This window comes from Lathamus discolor, chromosome 2 (genome assembly GCF_037157495.1).
Source record: "Lathamus discolor isolate bLatDis1 chromosome 2, bLatDis1.hap1, whole genome shotgun sequence".
Taxonomy (NCBI): domain Eukaryota; kingdom Metazoa; phylum Chordata; class Aves; order Psittaciformes; family Psittacidae; genus Lathamus; species Lathamus discolor.
The window spans coordinates 155455483-155481498 of NC_088885.1; positions in this window are offsets into that span (position 1 = coordinate 155455483).

Consider the following 26016-nt stretch of genomic DNA (forward strand, 5'->3'; position numbering starts at 1 on the left):
AAACCTGCTCCTGGAAGAGACTGGTAGAAGACCAGACCTTACCTGAAGCAGCAAGGCTTGAACCCCTCTCCAGGGTTTGGATATGGCAGTCAGTAGCATTAATGTAAGGGTTCCCGCTTTAGAGCACCACCTACTACTCGAGCAATGAGCTAACCTAATGAGAATGAGGTTTTCTGCATTAGCTTCCACTGGACCATGTAGAAATAACTTTAGTTGAGAGCTTGGATAATTAAGGAAAGGCAGGACATCATTCCCCCTTTTTCCAGGCAAAGGAGTAGGATCATCTGCATGAGCAGATGTGACTCGGCAGCAACTTCATTCAGCACAAACATGAACTCTTCAAAGGGCTACCATTTGAAGTAGAGTCATGCTATTAATATCCCCTGTACTCCTGCAAAATAAGAAACAAGTAGGTGAAAAAGACCCTCAGAGAAGGCCAAAAGAATATCCATTGTGGTAATTGACATAGAGAGGTATATCGACAGGGAGCAAGTCAATGAAGTTCAAACTGGAAATATAATGCAAGGTGCAATGTTTCCATTAAGTATTTCAAGTAGTTAACTAGCGTGCTGTCCAGTAGTAAATTAACACTATGCCTTTTTGACATTATGCATTGAGTTCAGCCATGAGTTATGAAGATGAGATAAGGGAGCCGCTGAGTAAGAATCTATGTGAACATAACAGCCCCTCTTCTGGCCTTAGATGCAATTCACTCAGTTTAATGGCAAATCTCCTCATGACTTCAGCAGGGCTAAGATCTCACGCTGCAAACCTATTTCTCTGACCAGTCCCATGCAGCCTTGACGAAAGCATAATCTTGTGTCCAGAGCCAAGAAAGACTGAATACAGCTATGAGTAACTGCTCAAGGGCAAAAATTTAACACACAGCTGAAAAAACAACAAGTAGCCAGGATGAATCCATCCCAGATGCTGAGACCTTTACTGATTAGAATTAAACTTGGCTAGGGATGTTAAGGATAACAGGAAGGGATTCTACAGGTACGTAGCAAACAAAAAACAGACTAGGGACAACATAGGCCCCCTGAGGAAGCTCTCGGGAGAACTGGCTACACAGGATTTGGAGAAGACTGAGGTTCTGAATGACTTCTTTGCCTCGGTCTTCACTGGCAAAGGCTCTGACTGCACCACCCAGGTCTTAGAAGGTAGACGCAGGGACTGTGAGAATGAAGCCCTTGGGCCCACTGTAGGAGAGGATCTGGTTCAAGACCATTATCTTAAAAATCTGAACGCGCACAAGTCCGTGGGACCTGATGGAATCCATCCGCGGGTCCTGAAGGAGCTGGCGAATGAAGTTGCTAAGCCACTGGCCATCATATTTGAAAAATCATGGCAGTCAGGTGAAGTTCCCGACGACTGGAAAAAGGGAAATATAACCCCCATTTTCAAGAAGGGGAAAATGGAAGACCCGGGGAATTACAGACCAGTCAGTCTCACCACTGTGCCTGGTAAAATCTTGGAGCACATTCTCCTGGATGGCACGCTAAGGCACATGAAAAACAACAAGGTGCTTGGTGACAGCCAGCATGGCTTCACTAAGGGGAAATACTGCCTGACCAATTTGGTGGCCTTCTATGATGGGGCTACAGAACTCATGGACAATGGTAAAGCAGTTGATGTCATCTACCTGGACTTGTGCAAAGCGTTTGACACTGTCCCACACGACATCCTTCTCTCTAAATTGGAGAGATATCAATTTGATGGATGGACCACTCGGTGGATAAAGAACTGGCTGGATGGCCGCACACAAAGAGTTGTGGTCAATGGCTCAATGTCCGGCTGGAGACCGGTAACAAGTGGTGTCCCTCAGGGATCGGTGTTGGGACCAGTCTTGTTTAACATCTTTGTCGCTGATATGGACAGTGGGATTGAGTGCGCCCTCAGCAAGTTTGCCGATGACACCAAGCTGTGTGGTCCGGTTGATATGCTGGAGGGAAAGGATGCCATCCAGAGGGGCCTCGACACGCCTGTGAGGTGGGCTGATGCCAACCTTATGAAGTTCAACCATGACAAGTGCAAGGTCCTACACCTGGGTCGGAGCAATCCCAGGCACAGCTACAGACTGGGCAAAGAAGAGATTCAGAGCGGCCCTGCAGAGAAGGACTTGGGGGTGCTGGTAGATGAGAAAATGAACATGAGCCGGCTGCAGTGTGCGCTCGCGGCCCAGAAAGCCAACCGTATCCTGGGCTGCATGCAAAGGAGCATGACCAGCAGGTCGAAGGAGGTGATCCTGCCCCTCTACTCTGCTCTTGTGAGACCTCACCTGGAGCATTGTGTGCAGTTCTGGCGTCCTCAACATAAAAAGGACATGGAACTGTTGGAACAAGTCCAGAGGAGGCCACGAGGATGATCAGGGGACTGGAGCACCTCCCGCATGAAGATAGGCTGAGAAAGTTGGGGCTGTTCAGCCTGGAGAAGAGAAGGCTGCGTGGGGACCTAATAGCAGCCTTCCAGTACCTGAAGGGGGCCTATAGGGATGCTAGGGAGGGACTCTTCATCAGGGACTGTAGTGATAGCACAAGGAGTAATGGATTAAAACTTAAACAGGGGAAGTTTAGATTGGATATAAGGAAGAAGTTCTTTCCTGTTAGGGTGGTGAGGCACTGGAATGGGTTGCCCAGGGAGGTTGTGAGTGTTCCATCCCTGGCAGTGTTCAGGGCCAGGTTGGATGAAGCCTTGTGTTGGATGGTTTAGTGTGATGTGTCCCTGCCCATGGCAGGGGGGTTGGAACTAGATGATCTTGAGGTCCTTTCCAACCCTAACTATTCTATGATTCTATGATTGGTGCTTCTGTTCACCAAAACATTGCTTATTCCTAAACATGACAGATAATAGAATCATAGAACCACGGAATCAAAGAATGGTTTAGGTTGGAAAGGACCTTGAAGTCATTCAGTTCTAACCCCCTACCATGAGCCACCTCACACTAGACCATGTCACCCAAAGCTCGGTCCAGCCTGGCCTTGAACACTGCCAGGGATGGAGCATTTACAGCTTCTTCGTGCAATATGTGCCAGTGCCTCCCCACCGTCACAGTAAAGAATTTCTTCCTAATATCTAACCTGAACTTCCCCTGTTCAAGTTTGAACCAGTTACCCCTTGTCCTGTCGCTACAGTCCCTAATGAGGAGTCCCTCCCCAGCATCCTTATAGGCCCCCTTCAGATACTGGAAGGCTGCTATGAGGTCTCCATGCAGTTATTCTTCTCCAGGCTGAACAGCCCCAACTTTCTCAGCCTGTGTCCATACAGCAAGTGCTCCAGTCCCTCATGGCCTCCTCTGGACTTGCTCCAACAGTTTCATGTCCTTAGGTTGAGGACACCAGGACAGCACACAGTGCTCCCAGTGGGATGACCTGTATTTGTGAAATATAACATGGCACATACATAGCAAAGCCTTTACATTGCTCCTGCCTATTCTCATGGTTATAGTTTCACCCAGCAGATAAAAGATGCACAAGAAGCTTTCCTGCATTTTTCTTCCAATGATGTGAAATTCAAGTTGCAGGAAGCCAAAACACAGAGCTGGTGGCACAGGTGCTGCTGGCAGGAGGTTTCAGGCACCAGCTGAGCCACATTTGTGGCATTGTTTTGAAGAAAAGATGCTTTCTAGTTTGTCTTCACCTCCCTTTATTGAGGCTAAACTGGTTGATTCTCAAAGGCGCAGAGCATCCCCGCCTCCCATTGACTTCGTCTGGAATAACAACTGTGTCTCACTTCTATGGCCGGGGGTTACTTAATTAGTCAAGCTACAAAACTAACTTTAGGCACCTGACTACAGATTCTTTCCTTAGTATCCCTCTAACTGAAAATATCAGGCCATAACTCCTCAGTGAGCTCTTTTCTTTCCCATAACTCATGCAAAATTAACTTGGGCATTAATCACCTTTGTCTCACCACTAGAGAAACCCTCATAAGCCCCCTCTGAACATTTATTCCAGCTCCAAGATGGTAAGCTGACCTTTTGCAAAACCCTCTGGCCTGACCAGTGCATCTGGGCACAGCTCCTGCCCCAGTTACAGATATTTGGTGTGACCGTGATTAAATCACAATGAACAGACACGCCTTTGTCAGCTAACTTGATTCTTACTTGGAAATGACTGTGTAAGAATACACTGTTTATTCAGAATCAGGATCTGCTTGGCACTATGGGGCACTCCTTATATTTTGTCTTACGGTTGTAACTCACAGCAGAAACCCATAGCCTTGTGAGCTCCCAGGTACCAGACACTTACACATAGACATAGCTATCTTCATTTCTTTAATCACACAGTAGCCAGAGAATAGTTGCTGTGATGCACTGTAAACAGTATATGAGGTTCAATATGATCTCATCGAGTCTCTCTGCTAAACATTACTTCCAGAAAAGCAATCCCTACGCCTCAAAGACCAAACTGAAGTTGCCCTTAGTGTTATCACAACTGTAACCACCAGCTCCTTGCAGCTTAGGGCCTTGTCACATTAAGCAACACAAAGCAGATAGATTAGGTGCTGTGTTTAAATAAAAAAAGCTATACTTGAATAGAAGAAAATCATTAGTAGCCAAGGCAACTAATTGTGAGAGAACTTCTTGCTCATAACAAATACCAAAATAAGCTAAAGAAGAGACAAATAGAAAAAATCAAAGAAAAAAATAAAACAACCACAAAGTATATTATTTAGTGAAAAATTCTCTTTTAATAGTACTCAAATCATCACATTTGAAACTACACACAGAAACACAAGCAAACCTAAGGGCATATGGACAGCCACACTGTTAGTGACCAGAGCCCAGCCAACAGTGGCAGGACAGACACACAGACCACAAGGGCTGTGTGTCCAGCTCGTTGCCTGCACAGCATTGTCCCAGCTCCCACCACTTCCCCAATGTGGGGAGTTTATCCCCTCATTGATCCTTGCCTTGCCTTGCCTTGCATTCACCTCTCTTCCCTTCCCTTCCCCTCCCTTCCCTTCCCTTCCTTTCCCTCTCCTCTCCTCCCAGGAAGTTCTGCAGATCTCACATAATCCCATGAAGAATCTTTTCCCCTTGATTTCACTCCATCTCCCACGATCCTCACCCGATGGCCCCTGTTCTCATGTGACAAGACACAATGAGTCAACCCCTCTGTTACGTACTCCTCATAACAAATTCCCTGCACTTTCATACATTCAAACCACTCACAGACAATATGTGTGTGAAGAGGATTAACACATGGCTGATGCAAAGGAGGTTACAGTACATCTTGCACACAGAGATGTGAAGCCAACATCAGTTGCTCACTGCCCTGGGCAAGATACAGGCATGATATGTCAGCTCTGAATCAGAGCAAAGTGCCAAATGACTCTGTGATGGGAGGGGTGGTTTGCACCCCTGAAAGGGTCCTGCTTCTGCGCAATAACATCCCAGTGGATAACACACAGCAAGGAGAGTGGGGTGAAGGCTTGCAGTGTGTTCAGAAACCCAGGGACCTACTGCCAAACTTGCGGCTCATTGTTGTGTCCTGTTTGACTCCCAAATTTCTTGGGTTCAAGTGGAAATACCTCCCAAAGGTCCTGCACCAGGGAACCAGGAACCTGGTTCCTTGTGGTATTAGGCAAGTGATTATGTCTGTTGCTTTAGTCCCAGCCCCACATGTACCTAAGGACAACATTGCACCAATATCAAACAAGAACAGAACCCCCACAAACTCTGTTCTTCACTTCCTTCATAGGTCACTTGCCTTGGTCTTTTTTCTTCCCCTCAACAGTGTGAAAACTCTGCTGCTGCCCAAGAGGTGGATCTGATATGAAATAATTATGAGCAATGTGAATGCGTGAAGTAGTCTTATGGTTTTATGTCTTAAAATATCTGCTCCCAAGCCCAGGAACAACCACAGCTGAGAGTACATGTCTTCCTCAAAAGCAAAAATAACACAGGGAAATGTCACCTCTGTTTGTAACCATCAGAAAGGGCTTAAGTTTTCTGTGGGAAAAGGGGTAGGAAACCTCAGCTTACTGAACTCATGTTGACTACCATTTACAGCTTAAAATAACATTGCTTTGTCAGGTATTATTAGCCTCATATGATTCCTGCTTTCACCGATCTCATGCCAAGTGTTTGCCTTCCCATTGCCACAACAGACTGCTGGTTAGTAGCCCAGTCTCACCTTTTCCCATCAGCAGGAACTCTTACTGTCTGATTCTTTCCTTTCTTTTATATCTCACCTTTTCTCTTTAAAATCTATAACATATCTAGAAATTCAGATCCAAAGGTGAACCTGAAACCCACAATCCACACTTGAGGCAAGTGTGCTTCTACATTTAGCGATAAATTCTTCTGTTTTGCTGCTTCAGAGTCTTTTTAAAGAGCTGCACCTTCAAACAGATCTTCCCAGAGCTACTGTGCTAGAAAGGATTGAGGGTGTGCACCTACAATTCAGTGCTGTTAAGCCCTTCAGCTGATAGCAGGAGACAGAGCAGGGGGACATTTGCATGGTTAGCTCAGTTTCTTCTCTTCCTAGAAATTGAAGAGAAGGAACACAAGGTAAAAAATTAATGCCAGAGCTACAAAAAGCCCCCAGCATCTGCCTGTAATAGCATTCTCACTCTCTTACTCATATATACTTGTTCAAACAAGCACTGGGACACGTTGCATGTCCATTGCCATGACTGACCACTTAACACCTATCGAAGTCTTTTTTTTCCCCAGACAGATGTATTGGTATCCAATATAGCAATATAATTTGGGTGGAGACCTCATAGCAGCCTTCCAGTATCTGAAGGGGACTTATAAGGATGCTGGGGAGGGACTCTTCGTTAGGGATTGTAGTGATACAATAAGAGGTAACAGGCTCAAACTTTAACAGGGAAGTTTAGATTGGATATAAGGAACAAGTTCTTTACTGAAAGGGTGGTGAGGCACTGGAATGGGTTGCACAGGGAAGTTGTGAATGCTCCATCCCTGGCAGTGTTCAAGGCCAGGTTGGACAGAGCCTTGTGTGACATGGTTTAGTGTAAGGTGTCCCTGCCCATGGCAGGGGGGCTGGAAGTGGATGATCTTAAGCTCCTTTCCAATCCTAACCATTCTATGATTCTATAATGATGTTTAATTGCATTCTGTTTACCTAAATCTGACCCTGACATGTCTACCACCAAGACCAGACCTTATATCCACTCCTGATTGATATCACTAGTAATCCTAAATAAGCACAACCAAACCCTCTCAGGAAAGGCTATAGATGTTCATAGAATCATAGAATAGTTAGGGTTGGAAAGGACCTCAAGATCATCTAGTTCCAACCCCCCTGCATGGGCAGGGACACCTCACACTAAACCATCCCTCACAAGGCTTCATCCAACCTGGCCTTGAACACCACCACGGATAGAGCACTCACAACCTCCCTGGGCAACCCATTCCAGTGCCTCACCACCCTAACAGGAAAGAATTTCCTCCTTATATCCAATCTAAACTTCCCCTGTTTAAGTTTTAACCCGTTACCCCTTGTCCTGTCACTACAGTCCCTGATGAAGAGTCCCTCCCCAGCATCCCTATAGGCCCCCTTCAGATACTGGAAGGCTGCTATGAGGTCTCCACGCAGCCTTCTCTTCTCCAGGCTGAACAGCCCCAACTTCCTCAGCCTGTCTTCATACAGGAGGTGCTCCAGTCCCCTGATCATCCTCGTGGCCTCCTCTGGACTTGTTCCAGCAGTTCCATGTCCTTTTTATGTTGAGGATGCCAGAACCGCACACAATACTCCAGGGGAGGTCTCACAAGAGCAGACTAGAGGGGCAGGATCACCTCCTTCGACCTGTTGGTCACGCTCCTTTTGATGCAGCCCAGGATACGGTTGGCTTTCTGGGCTGCAAGCGCACACTGCCGACTCATGTTCATTTTCTCATCGACCAGCACCCCCAAGTCCTTCTCTGCAGGGCCGCTCTGAATCTCTTCTTTGCCCAGTCTGTAGCTGTGCCTGGGATTGCTCTGACCCAGGTGTAGGACCTTGCACTTGTCATGGTTGAACTTCATAAGGTTGGCATCAGCCCACCTCACAAGCGTGTCAAGGTCCCTCTGGATGGCATCCCTTCCCTCCAGCATATCAACCGGACCACACAGCTTGGTGTCATCGGCAAACTTGCTGAGGGTGCACTCAATCCCACTGTCCATGTCAGCGACAAAGATGTTAAACAAGACCGGTCCCAACACCTGTCCCTGAGGGACACCACTCGTTACTGGTCTCCAGCCGGACATCGAGCCATTGACCACAACTCTTTGTGTGCGGCCGTCCAGCCAGTTCTTTATCCACCGAGTGGTCCATCCATCAAATTGATGTCTCTCCAATTTAGAGAGAAGGATGTCGTGTGGGACAGTGTCGAACGCTTTGCACAAGTCCAGGTAGATGACATCAACTGCTTTACCCTTGTCCATGAGTTCTGTAGCCCTATCATAGAAGGCCACCAAATTGGTCAGGCAGGATTTCCCCTTAGTGAAGCCATGCTGGCTGTCACCAAGCACCTTGTTGTTTTTCATGTGCCTTAGCATGCCATAACATTCATGTGCTTTAGCATGTTAGAAGAAGTCTTCCAAGCACAAATACAGGCTGGATGGAGAATGGATTGAGAGTAGCCCTGAGGAGAAGTGTTGCAGGTGTTGGTTGATGAGAAGTTCAGCATGAGCTAGAAATGTCTACCTGAAGCCAAGAAAACCAACCATATCCTGGGCTGCATTTAAAGAAGTGTGACCAGCAGGTCAAGGGAGGTGATTCTGCCCCTCTGCTCCTCATGAGACTCCACAGTACTGAGTCCAGCTCTGGGGCACCCAACATAAGTATTATATGGACATGCCAGAGTTATTCCCAAGGAGCCCACAGTGATGATCAGAGGGCTGGAGCATCTAATGAAGATAGGTTGAGAGGGATGGGGTTGTTCAGCTTGGAAAAAAGAAGGCTTCAGGGAGACCTTAGAGCAGCTCCCAGTACGCAAAGCGGCAGACAAGAAATCTGAAGAGGGGCTTTTTAGGAAGGCATGAAGTGATAGGACAATGGGTAATGACTATAAACTGAAAGAGACTAGATTTAGAATAGATGTTAGGCAGAAGTTCTTCCCTGTGAGGGTGGTGAGGCACTGGCACATGGTTCCCCCTAGAAGCTGTGGCTGCCCCATTCGTGGCAGTGTTCAAGACCAGGTTGGACGGGGCTTGGAGCAACCTGGTCTAGTGGAAGGTGCCCCTGCCCATGGCAGGGGGTTGGAACTGGATGAGCTTTAAGGTCCCTTCCAACCCAAACCATTCCATGATTCGATTATAATTATTGGTTAACAGTTGGTTACAGAGAACAAAAAATATATAGTTTCAAGCAAACATTATCCGAGACTTCTCTTAAAGATAGATATTTTTTTTCTTCAAATATCACCTACATTTTCTGTTTTCTTATTTTATTCTACCATATGAGATCACCATATTCATTCCTCCTTCCCTTCTCACCCCAAAGGCGGCTGGATTTGTGCGTAATAAAGATATTTGTACATCTCTCACATCCCAGTGAAGTGTGGTCTTTGACTAAGATGCAACTGATGCCAATGAGACCTTTGTCTGGGTAAGGATTTCATGGGCATCCCAGGATTTGGTTTACAGCTTGCAAAGCTTTCCAGGGGCTTTGCAGGAAAGAAGCATTGCAACCTCAAAGCCAGAGTTACTGGCTCAAACACTCCTTTCTCAAGAAAAAGTTTTTCTCTGGAGTAAGAGCTTTGGGAAGATGTCAGGATTCTCTGTCTGACTTCTAGTTTTTGCCATAGTTAAGGTAAGGAACTTACCATTGATGACTGCAGAGATGACATTGATGACGTACCATTGATGACTGCACTGCTGCAACAGCAGCATGGGACTTTCAGGATGTAATAATGAGTATTAAGTTGCCAAGAACCACCTTCTCCCATCAGGAGAGTGGCACATTTGGGGAGACAGGTGCCGGCAAACCAACCCCATCATGCCAATATCCCAGCCCATTTCCAGCTGCTTGACAGAGGTGATGGATCATCCCAGTGACAATGGAGAATGAGGGAAAGCTGTATAGTACTTGCTTTAAAGAAGTTCTGATAGCACCCAGGTACTTTTCATTTTCCCATCCTGAGATTTAAGTCAATGTGTAGAGAAGGCAGGGAGGAATTTCCCTGTTGTCATATGGATGATTTGTGGCTCTTTCCTCTTAAAAGCCAGACTTGACCCCTAAACCAGAGAGAATATTAATCTTAATGAGCAAATTCTCTAAGCTGTCTTGCCCTGTTGTTTAAAGATAGGAATTCACTAGTATTAGCAAAGGCAGTAACATCTGCAGAAGTGAGTGGAAGGGAAGTGCTTTGGGTGCACAGATAATTATTGGGATTGTTATATGATAGATGAGGTTATTTTCTCAGTTCTGTGCATGCAGCTCATGACTCTACCCCCATGAAGTGATGTGACATCAATTAGCTGTAAGCAAAAGGAAAGACCATTGACTCCCATCACCAGAAGATTCAATGGCCTTTTCACTCCAGAGAGGAAAACAAGGGGTTATTCATTTAACATTAATTCCTTTTTTCCATGGCCTGTAAAAGATAAGGATCAAGACCTACAATTCCTGGTTATGAGGTAAAGTAAGTGCTGGATAGGATTTAGGAACCTACACACCTTTGTAATTCCAGTGTTGCTCTTCACATCAGTTCATACACACTTTAATTACAAGGAGGGTTTTTCTCTTTCTTCAAGTGATTTGACAAGAATCTAAAATGTTTTAACTGATTTGGTGTTAAATGGAAGGACAGACATATACAGCGTTGTCCAAATCCATAAAAAAAGCGGGAAAAACTGGCAGATTTCTTTTCCTCATTGGCATTTTGAGGTCATTGTCCTTGACTTTGTTAAAACACTTTTTATCTTCTGTTACCTTACTTTTATGCTTGGAATGAGGCCATAATTCTGAAATTCATGTAGATAAAGTTATTGAGTATACTCAGTGTGAGTGGAGAGCATAATAGCAAACTATAAAAGTAGAAGGTCTGTTTATATGAGTTATGTTGCTGCGCTCATCCTGGAGGATACTACCAGCTCTAGAGTGCATTACATTGCTGAATGCACTTGGGCCCTCTCAAGGTTATAGACTGTTTGTTCTCCTCTATCTTGTGTTACTGTTCTGTTGAGCAAACTGGCAAGATGCAGACTGCATGGTTGGTTTGTGAAATGGGTAGGAAATTGGATGCATTCTGAGTGTGGTGATCAATGGTTTTTACTCAGACTGGCAGCCTGCCACTAGTGGGGTCCCCCAGGGATTACTTCACCCCACACTGCTCAGCATCTCTATAAATGACCTCACAGTGAGATTGAAAGCACCCTCTCCAAGTTTGTGGATGACACCAAGCTGGGTGGTGAAGAGAACACATCAGAAAGCAGACCCAGAGAGACCTGGTACAAGCTGGAAGAGTGGGCAAGCAAGAACTGCATGAAGTTTAACTAAGACAATGCAAAGTCCTGTAACTGGGATGACATAATTAAAGAGCCCAGAGCAGGCTGGGGCCTGTGTGGTGGGGGAACAGCTTTGCTTAAAGGAATCTGGAGATCCTGATGGATGACAAGATGAAGAGGAGTCAGCAGTGCACTGCTGCAGCAACAAAGGCAAATTGGATCCTGGGCTGCTTCCATGGGGCATTACTAGCAGAGACAGAGATGTGATCAACCCACTCTATGCAGCACTTGTCAGGCCACAGCTGGAGTACCGTGTCCAGATCTGGTCCCGACAACTCAAAAAAGATGCAGACAAATGGAGAGGGTGCAAAGAAAGGCCACAAAATCACCAAAATGCTGGACAACCTGCCCTATTAGGAAAGACTGAAGGAGTTAGGTCTTTTCTACTTGGAAAACAGAAGGCTCAGGGGGGACTTCATCACAGTATTCCAGTACTTAAAGGTTGTCTACAAAGAGTAGGGACTCTCTCTTCACAAGAAGCCACATAGAGAAGACAAGTTGCATGAGGAGAGATTTCATCTCAGTATAAGAAATATCTTTTACAGTGACAATAATCATTCAGTGGAACAACCTCACCAGGAATGTGGTGGAATATCCATCACTGGAATTTTTCAAGAGGTGACTGGGTAGGCTGCTAGATAATGTCAGCTTGCCTCCCTTTCCCATAAAAGATTGGACCAGATGATCTTTTGAGATTCCTTTCAACCTGGGCTAGTCTATGATTCTGTGTTCTATAATTCTTTGAAATTTAGCAAGAGAATAGACTCTAGCATGTTAATAACAACATTCATCAGTTTCACAGAAAATTAACATGTGTTGCACCAAGTGCCACAGTCAGCTTCAAGTCTTATACAGTGGTTTTCATCTCCAGGTCATTAGTGCTTTAGAAACTGCTTTAGAACACCAAACAATCCTTGTTGCATCAGAACTTCCATGTGTTCTTGACTAAGAACCCATGCACTCTGTTGTCACTTTTCCCATTTACATTACATCATTTTGACTAGGAACCAGTTACATATAGTACATATAGATTTAATTAATAAATAATTAATTATTAATCAATAGATTAATTAATATTAAATTAAATTAAAATGTAATATGAATTAATATATTAATGATTAATTAATAGATTTAATACACATAGATTTAATATTGCCACAAAATCAGATTGCTGGCACAGGAATCAAAATAACCACAAACCTCTTGTGGGACTTTCAGAACATCACTTCTCCCCTATTTCTCTCTAAGCCTAGCAGACCTTGCCTGGTACTCTATATTGCAGTCGCATCCATTCTACCTTCACCTAGGTTTTCCAGATGCTTTTGTAATACAGTCTATAGTATCATAGTATCACTTGATCACCTTTCTTGTACTCTGAACAGCTCTGAATGCTTCCCCAGTTTATGCAGATCCTCCCTTGCCCTTATGCGCTAGTAGCAAGAGTTGATTCAGTGTCTTATCAAAGGGCATTCATCCATTCAGCACAATGGGAGTGCCTCAGCATAACCAGCTGTGCAATGCGTGCCGCTCTATACATTATCTTATAGAAGATATCTTGCTGGGTCATGGCTAGCAATGTCTAACCTGGGACTCGAAAACATTATTCACATATTTCACACAGATATTACTGCAATTTTCCATGTGTCTGTTTGTCGATGTTGTCCACAGTTGTACCACTTTACAGCCTCTAGGAAGCATTGCCATCTTACCTTGTAAATCAAAAACATTTCCCAGTTATTCCTGCAGAGAAACCTTTCAGATTCGAAAAACTTTCATGGGTTTCTTCCTGTAAGAGGACACAGGGTGTCATTGTTTAATGCACCAGGATGGGTTAGGGATCCTGGTGCAGTTTCAGCTTTGCAAAGGTGCAATTGTCCCTGAAACTTGATGACTTTCACCCCTTTGAACAGACCACACAAAGAAGAGAGACAGCTCATCTATTATTTATTGTGGTTCGGATTTGCTTTTGCACACAGTAAAAGAAAGAAAGAAAGAAGAGATTTATGTCACATTCAGCATTCTCTCTTTCCTCTTAAGGTCCAGAAGAACAAGGAGTTTATGTCTTTTCCCACTGGTACTGCTTAGGAATAAGTCCCTGAAATTTAGCAGAGATCAGAGACATATTTGAAGGTTAAAGTTACTACACATTCAGCTAGGATGTCCTTGAATATAAAGTTCACAACGTATTTTTCATTAGGTTTCCACCAGGACACCCGTAAGTGCAAAACTGCCTTGTCCACTTAGCAAATGAAGTCCTTAGAACTAGCTAAAGGCCAGATATAAGGATTTTAGCTAGGAATACTCACATGATTGAAATTCCTGCCCTGTTTATATTCAGATATGAATAAATCGTAAATTTCTATGTAAAATAAAGCCTAAATGGAAGCACAATCTGCTTTTTTATATCCATGGGCATCTTTTCAGATCAGTGGAAAATCTGCCTACAGAAAAGTTTGCCTGAAACCTGAATGGCTCAAAAGCTCTTACTTGCTATGCATCTCATGCACAGAATTGCCTTCTACTGAAAAGTATAAGGAGCACAGACTGTATCTGTTTTAAATCGTTTGATATCACTTTCACTGTTCAAGAAGATTTTATGACATGTCCTTTTGCTCTGGTAATGATTTGTTGTTTTATTGTGTTTCATTAAACTATTATTTGTAAAGTGTTTTGTAATGCATTGCATGAAAGCTGCTATATAAGCACTTCTATGGGCTAGGATGACAATTCAGGTGTCAACAGTCAAGGATTAATGATGCTAATTATTCAATGAAATTGTTCCTTTCCTTAAGTCCTTTGTTTAGAAGGAGGAGTGAATTAAAATGAGTGAGTGGATGTTGTGTGTAATAGGTGTCAGCATTTCTGCTGGTGGAAGATACAAATGGAGATCAAAAAACATGCAAAACAGCTCCAAAATATGATATATTTGAATGTGGCTACTATATGTCATGTAAATTACTCAATAAAACAGGACTGTACAAGCTACAGAGCAAAATGAGTAAGTCATCAAATAATCCATTGGACAAATATGGAAATAAAAAGGTAAAAAAATACATTCTTTATCATCTTCTCCACCAAATCTAACCTACAGCTGAAGTGGACTGTACTATTGTATAATTTGCAACAGGAAGCACATGTCTACTGAACCCACCTCTGTTCAGAGCAAGCTGATGGAATATGTGTTAGCCTTGTGAATAAAAAACAAGGTGCTAGGAAGAATTTGAACTCCACCCTATTCCAAACCAGTAAAATAATGCAGATTTCTTCAAACATTTAGATAGTGTGGATTTACGATTCCAATGTGTGACATTTTGTGCTAGAAACCAGGAGTATTAACTTCTTTTTTCCTCCTTTTCATCCTGGAATGTATTCTGCATGTATTGTTTCTTACTTGGGAAAGCAAGTATGGCTCCCACGCAGAACTAGCCACCTCCTTTGTGTTCCCTTTCCCCTACAGTGTGTTAGGCCATGGTGATTTCTTTTAAGGCAGGGGAATCACAGAATCATAGAATGGTTTGGGTTGGAAAGGAACTTAAGATCATCTAGTTCCAGCTGCCTGCCATGGACATCACACACTAAACCAAGACTCCATCCAACCTGGAATCCACTTCCCTGGAATCCCCTCTATGCCAGGATAAAAGATAGCAAACTTCCAGATGCAAGAGTTTTACCTTGCCCCATTGAGATCCTCTGAAGGAGGGAAGTGTTTGCTCAGAAGATCCTAATTGTACTAACTGCTGTGCCATGTCCCATACCACCTCTAGGATTAGGTGGAGAAAACAAGAAACCAGCTCTCTGTCAAAATACAAACTGCAGATCTTAAGGTCCTTTCCAACCCTAACTATTCTATGATTCAGAAAGCTAAAAGCTGTCTCAGTAAAGTGCCTTCTCCTTACGGCTTTAATTATTATCTGTGTTAATGAAATCTGGGGAGACAAATTGGGGAGGTAAGGGCAAACTTCTACATTAGCCTGATTTCACTCAGTTTTCCTCTCTCCTGTTAGGTTCCCTATGCAGTGTCTGATACACCTGGAGATTTTTCTTCACTGGTAACTGCAGCTAGGAGCATCAGCCTGCTGAAAGCATTAATCTTCTACTACCTAAGAGAGACACTCATGTTTCCATACAGCTTGACTTCCAGTTTTGCCTGCTGTTTACCCACTGCTTCCTAAGCATGCATAAGAGCATCTGTATTTCACTGCTGTCATGGGAATGATTTATTCACATTGCTGCAATGACTAAATCCTAGACGAAACACAACAACTTGTAGAGCTGACAAATCCAGCAAGAAAACAAAGTAAAACTCCTGCTTCCTTTCTGCAGGCTTCAGATGGGAAAAGAGGATGCTGTTTCATAAGGTAACCAGTTTAACCTCTATGTCTGCGAAATTCCATGTTTCTTGCCTCCTACAAAGGCAGAAAAAAACCCAGTTGAGCTAAGGGACATATATAGGTCTGAAACTGGTGGTTAATTGCCAGCCCTGCCCTCCCCAGCAGTTCTATGACAACTTGGATATCTCTGAAGCATTGGTGCTCTTTGGAAACCAAGACAAGTCATATCTTGTGACTGCAGGGCATAGACCTAAGCATGACCTGGTTACTAATGCAATCAGATAATTATTCCCTGATGGTTGGTGTGTATTCATTATAATGTGTATCTAATGCAAATTATTAATTTTAATTGTGTTCTTTACTTCCCTAAGCGCACTTAACTTCCATTGACAGGGACATCAGAACAGACTCCCTCTGCTTTCACTTATTAGCAAGTGTTACAAGGATTATTCTGGTTATTGGGGAAGGCTTTGGGTGCTCTGTGATGATGTGCCTGACTCATCCCTTATTGTAGCAAGTAGGGAGGGCTATTTTCACAATGCTAATGTGAAAAAGCATGTGGAAAATGTAATGCTTCAAAGAGATGCCTTCTGTGGAAAGTCATTGCTAATTAGGTGGTATGTGGGTGTCATCTGGGTCTCTGCAAACTATAGGTCATGCTAATATTTGAATCCTCTGAAGATTTTAGTGTAATTAGGGGAAATAATTAGCATTTCACCTTTCATTAGGAAATTATGATTAACTATGAAATAACCCTTTTTAATGATTCTAAGGTTTTCTAGAATTGCTAAGTCCCTTGCTGCTTTCAAAGCTGTGTGCTTAATGACAACCAGAGGGCATGTGGAAGTCTTATTGGCTATCACAAAGGGTCTCCATCTCTCTGATCCAGACAATTAGTATCATCACCTCTTTACCCTGAAAGACTATCTTTACGCACTTAGGATCTGGATCATATTGTGCTAAATTCCGCATCTCAATACAGACATGGTGCTTTCTAACCTAAACAAAAATTGGGAAGGAAATCAGAAGCATGAACTATCTTGTAAAGAGTTTGTTCACATAATAGAGCAGACTCAGGACTACATTATCAATCAGGCTGACACAATTGCTTCTCCTGGCCAGAAGTGTAAAGGGTATCTTTCTTCCCATGGGTTTTAAAAAGATGAATGTCAGGATGTCACACCTTTTCTTGCCAATGGAGATACCCAGAGTTGGTGAGTACAACATGAGACAGGGATGTGAGTAAGCTCTAAACTAAATAACTTAAGTACTAATTACAGACTAGTCATAACACAATCTCCCCAAGACTCTAGAGACATCTTGCACTAAGCTTGATGCTATTTAATTAAGTGCCATTTCAGGGATGTGTCCAAGAGCTGCAGTAATACATTTGATCGGCATGAAGTCTTTCACATAACATGAAACATTTCTGCTCTTGCTATTGATCAGTTATGTGCAATATGAACCAGCGTCTGTGGAGATGTTCTCTGAGCCTGCTACTCCATTGCAGCAGTATCTCTCCCTGTGCTTGTGTTATGGTCATTGCAGTCTTGTGGTCATCTGTGGAATTCAGTCTGGAATTAAAATTCCCCGAATTTGGCAGGTTTTATATTCCTGTAGGAAGAATACAGAATCAGATCATTTTCACAGTGGAAAAAAAATCTTAGTTTTTTTGCCCTCCACCTAAATAGAAGTTTAACTCCCAAGAACTCATGCCAAGCCATGCAAGGGGCCCATCCAAGATCCAGACAAGAAGCCATGACTCTGTTGTCTTGAATAGACCCTTAGAATATCAATTCTATTAGAGCCACAGGACCAAATCTCCCCACATCTTAAACAGGATTCCTATAACACAGCTGAAATCATATCCAGGGTAAAGATCTCCTCCGGAGCTCCAAAGCATTGCTATGCTGCTGGGAAGTATGCATTGTGGACCTATGTAGCAGGTCCTTGCATCCTAAAGGGGTAGAGGATGTTGTCTTCTGATTCTATGTGTAAAGATGACAGACAGAGGTATCCTTATCCTGAGTTAGAATGTGAAATGTTAGATTAGATCATTCTGCAAGAAAACTATACTGCCCTGTCCATTCTGCATCATGGCTTTCCTCTTCTGGTGTCCTCAACATAAAAAGGACGTGGAACTGCTGGAACAAGTCCAGAGCAGGGCCACGAGGATGATCAGGGGACTGGAGCACCTCCCGTATGAAGACAGGCTGAGGAAGTTGGGGCTTTTCAGCCTGGAGAAGAGAAGGCTGCGTGGGGACCTCATAGCAGCCTTCCAGTACCTGAAGGGGGCCTATAGGGATGCTGGGGAGGGACTCTTCGTCAGGGACTGTAGTGACAGGACAAGGGGTAACGGGTTAAAACTTAAACAGGGGAAGTTTAGATTGGATATAAGGAGGAAATTCTTTCCTGTTAGGGTGGTGAGACACTGGAATTGGTTGCCCAGGGAGGTTGTGAGTGCTCCATCCCTGGCGGTGTTCAAGGCCAGGTTGGATGAAGCCTTGTGTTGGATGGTTTAGTGAGAGGTGTCCCTGTCCATGGCAGGTGGGTTGGAACTAGATGATCTTGAGGTCCTTTCCAACCCTAACTATTCTATGATTCTATGATTCTTGGCCACAGGTAGAGCAAGTACATAATCCTCAAGTGTTGACATTTTTATTAGCCTGGTTCCCAAAAGCCTTTGATGAAATGGTGTGAAGTAGGATAGAGCACAGGCTCAGTATTTTTGATTCCCTGATGTCTTCCCTGCTTTTTGGCTATAAGATCCCCTCTCAGGAGCACTCCCAACACACTTTGCTGTGTGACATTTTGGCTGGTGCCAACCAGCAGAACCAGACATGCCTTGAATCACAGTGGGCGACCTGCAGCCATCTCCTGTCCAACTCTCTCTGTAGGTACCATGGACCATATGTTGTCCCTGGCAGGTACATCCAGCAACACTAAACATAGGAGCTGGCAGCATTCTGCCTGCTCTCCCTGAAACACCACAGATATCAGAGGTGTTGCCAGCCATTGACAGGCAGGAGATTAGGCAAGGAGCCATCTGTTCATGCTTCCTTTCTGCCATTGCTGTTGTTGATGCCCAGCAAGTTCTCCCAGTCCTGCAGAACAAACAGAGTTTGGCCTCACGTAAAAACCTGGTGCTGAGAGGGAAATGTGACAAGAAGCCTGTAACGTCGACCTTTAAGAAAGAGGTATGCATGGGAGAGGAAATTAGAGAGGAGAAGAACAGCGTGACCACCTCCCTTGCTGGAACAGAGCGGTGCGTTGCCATATGTGCATGCTTCAGGACCTCAGGGAGACTGTGTTTGGAAGAGAGGAGACAACTTCATCCAACTAATTAATAATAGTGGTGCAAATAAAGACAATGGTTTAATTACATTAAAAACTCAGCAGAGAATGCAAGTAGTGAAGCTAAATCATAGCTTCTGCCACCCTACCCAATTTAGACATGATGCTGCCTAAAACACATGCATCATTAGACATCAGAGCTATGTGAACATACATCATGTGTATGACACATGATGATGCTGTGGGAAGTGGGAAGTTTGCAGGTTATGCTGGGGAGAAGCAGGTAGTTCCCATACACTAAATCCCCCTGGAAGATAAATGCATACAAGCAAAGGGCTGCCCCAGCTGCCTGAAACCCTGTGTTCAATAGCAGCTTGTTGAAGCAACTTCAGACGGTGAGACTTGAACCAAAGCAAGTTTCAAAAGAGTGAGCACCACTGAAAGAAGAGCAGAAGAGCAAAATTCATGTCTGCTCTATGATGGCAAGACAAACCAAACCACTCTAAATGCCAGAGAAGCAGACAGTGACTAGAGGCACCAATACACGTGGCTACAGCTCCATGGAGCATGCTTTCAGAATCCATCTTCTTTCTCTCTGCTTAAAGCTTCTGTAAGCTTATGAGGAAACCTCTGAGCCATATGGGAGCAAAAGCAGGATACTGGGACCAAGCTGGCTGTAGTTATTGCCCAGGGACACTAGATGGAGAAACGTCTTTGGGGACAGAGAGTAGGTGAGGGGCTGTGTCACCAGTCTTACAGGAAAAAACGGAGTAAGTACCCTCAGCTCACTGTTATTGATGCTGTTGGCGTTAAGTTTTGCTTAAAAGCTTTCTGTTTTTGGATCCCATTACAGCTCTATACAGGCCATTAGTTAATTAAGTTACGCCACCAGAGTCTGTCAAAGCTTGGATATGTTGCTACTTACTGCCAGCTCTCTCAGGCTCCCAATCGCTTCCCTCCACTTCACCCCTCACCACTGGCAGATTTGGAAAATACAGTAAAAAACAAGAACCTGGGTGCATCAAAATGGTTTTATTCTTGATGAGGATGAGCCAACACAGCTTCCCTGTGCTAAGGACATAAAACCAAGGAGGAGCCCACAGCTTTCAGATTCCAAAAGCATCATCAGAAAGCATCACTTTCTTTTTGTCCCCACAAGCATGCCCCTGCCTCTCCCATGATGCACTTCCTAAGAGTAGGAATTCACCTGTAAGAAGTGAATATGCTCCTCAATATGGAGCAACCAAGCCATCAGTGCCTTGTAGAGGAAGACATTGTACATCCTCCAAGACATATAGAAGAAGACATCAATTCACAAAGCCAAAAACATTGCTACCCCTGCCTGTTGGCCCCAACTTGTGTGCCAACACCAATGGTTTCCGCTGAGAAACAGTCTCCTGTGGTGCTCATAGTTGTAACTTCTTGCTTGAGCTCTGGAATGTCTCATGGTGTCTGAACTAGCAGAGCCCACAATAACTTCAAAGACGGAAACAATTGACCCATGTTAACAGTCTCTGCACCTAACGAACAGAGCATTTTAACGCAGTGCCATACTAATATGGTTCCCAAGACCTTTATCATATTCACATTCTACTGCGAACATGTTCAACATTGTACTGTGTGGCTGCACCAGCCTGGCTCTACACTGATCATACTGCCCAGCCCTACAGTATTTTTATGGCCCTACCCTGCTTATTGCTGATGCCACAGACTGTGTTATGTTACTGATTCTCCCACTGACAGCCTGTTAATTAAAAACTGAAAATTAAAGCGTGAAAGAGAATTATTTTTATGAATAAGTATATACATGTAAAACATGCAGAGGGTACCGGATGTCTCTGAAAACCCTCAAAAGAAGGGACTTAAAGTATTCAGATGTACTTGTTGCTGTGTGGGAAAGTGTGACAGGCTGAAGGTTCAAGGCTTGGACAAAGAAATCAGGACTGATTATCACCATGAACTGCATTCAAACAGGGTTTTTTTCTGGGAAGTCTGCTGCAGAAAGTTATGAATATCAAAGCAGTCTCTGAACAAGACCAAGTTGCTTTAAGCAAATAGCATACAGAGAAGCAAGTTGCTTTAAGCAAGTTTATACAGAGAAGAATGGAGTCAATGCAAATGATGAATCTTGTACCTGGCATAGACAAAGTTTTGCTTTCGGCATCAAAGGCTTAAGGGTGATCACAACATCCTTCCAATTCTTAAATAAGTCTCTTCTGCCTAGTAATGCTAAAGCATGGAGCCTTATTTAAGACAGAGTGCAAACTCATCCAGCCCATGCCAAAGTTAAGTAAGCAGACCTGGTACGATCTCTGCTGCTTTTAGAAGACAGTCCTTTAAATAGAAAAGATGAGGGTTCTTGAGAACAAAGTAGAGAAGGAAGTCATAGAGATGTTCACCTTGTTCTTGACAGCTGGAGACTTTACAAGCCTGGAACACAAGTGATAAAACTGGTAAACCTGAAGGTGCTGTACTTTTCTCTTAGCAAGGAGTTGTTTGATTCTTCAGTAGAAAAGAAATGGTACAGTCATCACCAGATGATCTAGGCTGCATTTTACCCAGTGCAAAAGCAGAACCCAAAGGCTACTCAGCAAAGGGAAGAAGAAACTACTTTTGGCAAGTGACAATGAGTTGTATTCAGACTGCTTTGTATCAGAACATGTAACAATCCAGGAATTTGCTTCTTATGTTTTCTAAGAGTATATTTTTAGCCCCACTGACTAAATTAGCTACCTTTTCTCCTTTCTTCATGTCTTTACTGCAAGCCATTGACAACAAGGATGCAGAATAATCCTTTAGCAGATGCAATTTGGGATGTCATCCAACACAATCTAAGGTGTGGAGGCTTTGTCAAATAACTGACCTTATGAACTCATGACACTAGTAACTGTGGCTGTAATGCTGCTCCCCCTAAGGCTGAAAAAATCCTCTGTGTGGGTGAGTTGGAGCAGGAGTTGAGAGTTGAGAATGTTGAGAGGCTCAGCTGAAATTTGTTTGTTTTTCTCAGAGCCAATAAGTTTTTTATTATCAGACACTGGGACTATGTCAAGCAAACTGAATTACAGACATGTCAACAGAAAGGGTGTGAACTTAACTGAAAACACAAAGGGAATGAGATGAAAGTTGAAAATGGCAATAGTGACTCTAAATCTATCTGCATTAAAAAACAGTGGATGCTAGAATTTGTGTTATCTGAGTACTATGTTCAAACTCTCCCTGTTAAAACTGTATAAAGGTGATCAGACCTAATTCGTTGTTGCCTTGCCTTTCTCAATGTCAACTTCCTAGTGCAGAGTGCCTCAAACAGCCTTATTTTGCTCCAAAAGAGACTTAATTCTATCAGCATAAGAAGGTGGTGTTGTTAATGAACTTGCTGGGGATGCACTTGATCCCACTGTCTGTGTCATTGATCATGATATTAAACAGTACTGGTGCCAATATGGACCCCTAAGGGACATCACTTGTCACTGATGTCCATCTGGATATTGATCTGTTGACCACTACCCTCAGGATGTGACCAGCTAATCAATTCCTCATCTGGCTAATAGTCCATCCATCAAATCCATCTCTCTCCAAGTTAGAAACAAGGATGTAGAGGAATGTGTCAAAGGCCTTACAGAAGTCCACCTAGATGACATACGTAGCTTTGTCTACTTGTCTGCTGATGTAGACATTCCATCATAGAAGGACACTATGTTGATCAGGTAGGACTTGTCCTTGGTGAAGCCATGCTTGCTGTCTCATATCACCTCCCTGCCTTCCATTTGCCTTAGCATAGCTTCTAGGAGGACCTGTTCCATGATCTTCCCAGGCACAGAGGTGAGGTTGACAGGTCAGTCCTCTTTTCTACCCTTTTAATAATGGGTGCAGTTTCCCTTTTCCCAGTCACTGGGGACTTCACCTGACTTTCATGACTTTCTAATATCCTGGGGAGTGCCTTGGTAACTACATCATCCAAGTCCCTCAGGACTCTGGAATGCATCTTGTCAGGTCCCATAGACTTATGTATGTTTAGGTTCCTCAGGTGATCACAAACCTGGCAGTGAAAACTGGGGTGAGTGCTCATCTCAAGATAATTCTCAGCCCTTGATCAATAAGCATCATCCAAACTGCCAAATCATTAGTGACCAGCCCTACAAATGGATACAGGCACCTGAATTTCCACTGGGATTATGAAATTTAGTACCTAAACAGGCATGTAAATGCTGACCCAGGTGCCTACTATCTCTAATTGTTGAATATGTTCCCACAGGACCCTGAATATCCTGAAGCACTGACCATGAAGCTAAGAAGAGCCATTGCTGTGTTCATAGTTAATTGAGCTAATGCTACATTGTGTTTACAGTCTTACAAGCAAAAGAGTCTGGAAATGACTCTTTAATAAAGATCTAGTACTTGCAGTGCTTTAAACAGATTCTTCTCATATGAAACTACTGAGCCTTACCATGGTCCTTCTAGTCAGAAAATGGGGTCAAAATGCAGAATGTCATATAGTCCATCTCCCTGCCTAAAGCAGCATAACCACTGCATGAAATAAAATCCGACTCACCTACAAGAAGGAAAATGTGAAAAGCAAAGACTAAAACTCTGAAACCCGAGGGCTTAAAACTAGGTACTGCATTCAATGTGTATCTCATTGCTGCCAGAGTTCAGTGCTACAAAATGTCAACTCATGACTCGTAGCATCTTCTCTGTGGAGATGAAGTGCTCGGACAAAATAGCCCTTGGAATGGGCTCATGGTGAGTTGGAGCTCTAAGTGTGGGGTTTTCACCCTCAAGGGCAGGGGTTACTAGCTGAAATAGCAATAGGAAAAGGTTAGGCACTAGGCAGGAGTGCTTCATCAAGATACTTGCCTTCCAGTGCAGAGCACTGGAAACATGTCAGGAAAGAGGCAAATGGATGGAATCAAGTGCAAAGGACTGAACTTGTAGGACGAGAAATTAGAAGCAGAAGCACTGAAGTCCCAGCACCACAGACAGAAATTTGCTCCCAGCAGCTTGGAAGCTATTGAGGACCACTGATTATCTAGCAGGAGTATTTCCTCTTCTTATTAGTTTGGCCCCATTTATACTAACCTGAGTACAATCAATCAGCTTCGTGGCACCACCAAAACACTGAAGCTGCAGACACGATGAGACCAATCCACATAACCACAATGACCACTTCTGGGGCATGGTTCACTGTTGTCCCTGTATGAGAAGAGCAAAGACCTCATGGATCAGTCTGGGATCATTTCTTCTGCCCCTCCACAGAAAGGATAAATATATTTCTGGTGCTACGAAGTGGTGGGGGGATTCACTCATGAATGAATCACTGTGATAGAACAGACTGAAATGGAGAAGACTCAACTTCTGTTTCCCACTCTGACAAGAATCAACTCAATCTCTGTGTGTCTATTTCTCTTCCCAATTTTTGACAACTTCAAATGTTAACCTTCTGGAGCAGAAGCTGTTTTTCAGGACAGTGTCACTAGTGCAATATGCAGCTCACCAGATCCCAGTATGCCCCTTTTCCTCCCTGCAAGGAACTGCATCTCTCTCCCAGTACATCCCCATTTTTTGTCCTGATGCCACCTTTCAGCTGTGCCAGTACAGCAAAGGGGAGTGATGGTATCGAGACCACGAGCACGTTTATACTCAGCATACAAAACCCCTCTCCATGAGATGGGTTTTCTCAGGCTACTGTGCAGAGCCTGACTGCTCTCAGAGTGCTCTGACGTGACCCCAGCCAGCCTGACCCCAAATGCTCGCTAAACAAGCACCAAGTGCCCTATTTTGCATTGCCTGTAACATCCCAAAACAATGTCTGACTTCTCAATTAGTCCGAGAAGGGACTGTAAACTTGAAATCCAAACTGATGGACTGTGAAATCCATATCACGTTGTCACCCAGAGCACACTCTCCCTGTTCTGCTCTGAGCTATAAATAGACTTTCATTATTAGGAAGCAGACAAAGGCAGCCTGGAAGATGTTCCAAGCTGACACTACTCCTGGCTTACTGATTTCTTGTTTTCACCTTGATATAGGAGTGAAGATGAGGACAGGCAGGGAAGGGCTGTTCAACAGCAACAGAACTGAAATCACTTCTTCCCCTAACCAGAATAATTTCTGAGTTTTGTTTCGGGTTTTGCTTGGTTGGATGGGGGTTTTATTTCACATTCTCTCCCCTGGAGCTAAGAGGCTCAGAATACATTACCCAGTGCAACAGAATGCATTACACCCACCTTCTCTGCTAGGTCATCTGTTTGAGCTCCTGGAGTCTGACTATCAACTCTCAAACAGTGTAGTCATTAGACACCTAATGTTTTCTCTCTCCCTGTTTTATATTTGTTATATACAAAAAAATTGAATAAAAAAGAGTAAAAAGGGAGTTGGTCTTTGTTTTAACCATTTAAATGACTTATGGGAGCTATCAGCTTAGAAAAGATGCAAGGGACTTGAATCTTCTGTGGGGAGGTAAATCCTGTCATGTCAGTGTCCTTTACAAACTCTACCTTCACAAAGAATGAGCTTGTCCATGCAAAAACAAATCCACAAGAAAAGTGTCTGAACACAGTCATTGATGAAACACAGAAGCTGTGACCCTGAGGCATACACCTGAACATTTGTGTCCTTTGGCCACATCACACAGACACCCACAGAACACATTTTTCAATGGTCCTGTCATCCTTTCACAACAAAGAAACTCACATTAGGAGCTGAGATGAGCAAAATAGTTAAGTTTTCCCGTTCATTCATACTTTGAGCCTAAATGCTCTGCTCTTCCCATGCACTGGTCCCATGACATGTAGCAGCTATGTCTCTGACTGGTTCCTTGGCATTTACATCAAGGTCAATTAAACAAGACATTGTCTGGCCATTATTTGTACAGTCAGAGTTCATTCCTCAACCAACAGCAGAGAAATGGCTTGGCAGACCACCCAGGAG